General features: G+C 56.4%; 4 non-coding genes across 4 annotated transcripts; all 4 read left to right on the top strand.

The window, feature by feature from the left end:
- The first annotated feature begins 538 nt into the window (after positions 1 to 538).
- On the top strand, positions 539 to 620 carry TRNAL-AAG (transfer RNA leucine (anticodon AAG)). Its single transcript has one exon. It is a non-coding gene; the product is annotated as a tRNA-Leu (tRNA).
- A 71-nt stretch (positions 621 to 691) lies between these two features.
- TRNAL-AAG (transfer RNA leucine (anticodon AAG)) lies at positions 692 to 773 on the top strand. Its single transcript has one exon. It is a non-coding gene; the product is annotated as a tRNA-Leu (tRNA).
- A 71-nt stretch (positions 774 to 844) lies between these two features.
- TRNAL-AAG (transfer RNA leucine (anticodon AAG)) lies at positions 845 to 926 on the top strand. Its single transcript has one exon. It is a non-coding gene; the product is annotated as a tRNA-Leu (tRNA).
- Positions 927 to 997: 71 nt separating this feature from the next.
- Positions 998 to 1,079, top strand: TRNAL-AAG (transfer RNA leucine (anticodon AAG)). Its single transcript has one exon. It is a non-coding gene; the product is annotated as a tRNA-Leu (tRNA).
- The last annotated feature ends 1,619 nt before the right edge of the window (positions 1,080 to 2,698 follow it).

The raw sequence follows: 2,698 nt of genomic DNA, 5'->3' as shown, positions 1-2,698 counted from the left end.
TTGTTCCGTGGGGATCCCACTGCTTGATCTGTCAGAATCCGGAGACCATTGATCATGTTTTCTTGCATTGCTGGGCGGCGGTTTTCTTATGGGACGTTTTAAAGCGAACGCTGAAAAAGGAGTTACCGGTGGAACCCCAAGGGATCAGGTATCTGCCAATTAAAGATGAAGACGGAGTACCGTATGATTTTATTATGTTGAACGCCCTCCACTCTATATGGCGAGCTCGCATGGCCGGGTACCATTGTGACGCCGACGCTCGGCCAGCGCGTATATATTTCAGAGAGTGTATGTCAGTATATATTGAAATGCAGAAAATGCAAGTGTGTTCCGGATTGGCTGTCGAGGCTCGAACCCCTCACAGTCATGAAAGAATTTTAATTTGACAACGTCTGTCCTATGCGGATGGACGGCTTCGTTGCGCTTTTTTTGTTTCTTGCTTTCCTTTTCCTCTTGCAAAAGGCTTGCATTTGTGTCATGAGTGTGAAATTCATATGTGCCATGTTATATTGAAAACCGGTAATAAATGAAAAGAAAAGGTAGCGTGGCCGAGCGGTCTAAGGCGCTGGTTTAAGGCACCAGTCTCTTCGGAGGCGTGTGTTTGAATCCCACCGCTGCCAGATCGTTTTGCTTCTATACTCACGCGCGTCGGCAAAAGGCGCACGCGATCGTCATACAGCCGTGGAGCCGTGGTAGCGTGGCCGAGCGGTCTAAGGCGCTGGTTTAAGGCACCAGTCTCTTCGGAGGCGTGGGTTCGAATCCCACCGCTGCCAGGTTGTTTTGCTTCTTTACGCACGCGCGTCGGCGAAAGGCGCACGCGATCGTCATACCGCAGTGGAACCGTGGCAGCGTGGCAGAACGGTCTAAGGCGCTGGTTTAAGGCACCAGTCTCTTCGGAGGCGTGGGTTCGAATCCCACCGCTGCCAGATCGTTTTGCTTCTATACGCACGCGCGTCGGCAAAAGGCGCACGCGATCGTCATACAGCCGTGGAGCCGTGGTAGCGTGGCCGAGCGGTCTAAGGCGCTGGTTTAAGGCACCAGTCTCTTCGGAGGCGTGGGTTCGAATCCCACCGCTGCCAGGTTGTTTTGCTTCTTTACGCACGCGCGTCGGCGAAAGGCGCACGCGATCGTCATACCGCAGTGGAACGGTGGCAGCGTGGCAGAACGGTCTAAGGCGCTGGTTTAAGGCACCAGTCTCTTCGGAGGCGTGGGTTCGGATCCCACGGCTGCCAGATCGTTTTGCTTCTATACGCACGCGCCTGCAAAAGGCGCGCGCGATCGTCATACAGCAGTGGAACCGTGGTAGCGTGGCCGAGCGTTCTAAGGCACCAGTCTCTTCAGAGGCGTGGGTTCGAATCCCACCGCTGCCAGATTGTTTTGCTTCTTTACGTAAGCGCGTCGGCGAAAGGCGCACGCGATCGTCATACTGCAGTGGAACCGTGGTAGCGTGACATTCTGCTTCGGGCTCCCGAGCTAAACGGATCGCGGAATCATGGGCTCCAATGGAGTGGCATATGCGGCTGTTATCACGGCAGCAGGCTTTTGACGGAGGAAGATAAAGATTTCCAGATTATTTTGCCTCGGCTACCGACAGGACGCATCGTGTTAAACACAATATTTTTGCACGGTGACACTCGTGTTCGCCCGTTTCGCGTAGTGGATTTTCGGGACGCGCTTCAAGCTCTTGGTATTGTCTCTGGCGTCGTCGCCCTTGGAGCGTACCAAATCAATCACATATGGGCGGCAACGATGAAGACAGTCGAGGCGGCCCAAAACCTGGCTGCACTGAAGGAGCTTCAGGTCAAGGGGCGTCGCTGCCTGGTCATCGACCCTAAAGAACAGCAGGTGAAGCTTCGCCTCCACTGGCTTCTTCATGGTGTGGATGATGAAGACGTAAAGACTGCGCTGGCTTCTTTTGGCAAAGTGACGGAAGTGTCCCGGGAGCGCTGGCGAGTGGATGGCGTTTCCGACAAGGGCTCGACGACCCGAGCAGTGCTGCTGCAGCTGAAGGCTGGAATGAAAGTTGACGACCTGCCCCACCAGATCCGCGTCACCGGCGAGCTTGCGCTGGTCGTAGCCCCAGGTCGTCCCATGCAGTGCCTGCGATGCCGGGGATCTGGTCACATTCGTAGAGAATGCAAGGTTCCCCGTTGGGGGGAGGGAGCACCCGGTGCAGGCTTTTCAGACACAACGACGCGGACTGTGTACGTTCATACGCAGTAGCCGCGGGGTCGGCGGAGAGCGAACCGTTGACATCAGACCGCATGATGGATGTGACCTAGGCCGAAGAAGCGGCCAAGGGAGCTGGAAACAGCAACGTGGCGGCAGAAATGAGCAGGACGACCATGCCGACTGAAGCAGGACCGAATAATGTCCCTCCTCCCGACAAGCCAGAAACCACACTAACCACCGTCAGGTCCGCCCAGAAAGAGCATGAGAGCCGCTAGCCGGTTACTGATACTATGGAGGCAGCGGAAAACGACAACGCGACCCCTGCTAGCGCCCGCGTCGAAAGCGTCTCGGCACCGGTCAAGAGGTCCCTGCAGCAGGAGGAGAAAGTCGACGGAAAGGCCGGCGGTGAATCTGATGCACCGCCCGCTAAGACGCTACCCGGAAGGCGCTCCACCCTCAAGCCTAAGCCGAACCTGGAGGCTGACGGTAGGCTCACCCCGAAGCCGACCAAAGACGAACTCGGACG

Source organism: Dermacentor variabilis, chromosome 1 (genome assembly GCF_050947875.1).
Source record: "Dermacentor variabilis isolate Ectoservices chromosome 1, ASM5094787v1, whole genome shotgun sequence".
Lineage (NCBI taxonomy): Eukaryota > Metazoa > Arthropoda > Arachnida > Ixodida > Ixodidae > Dermacentor > Dermacentor variabilis.
The sequence above is the reverse complement of the archived record's forward strand: the minus strand, read 5'-3'. Positions and strand labels throughout refer to the sequence as shown.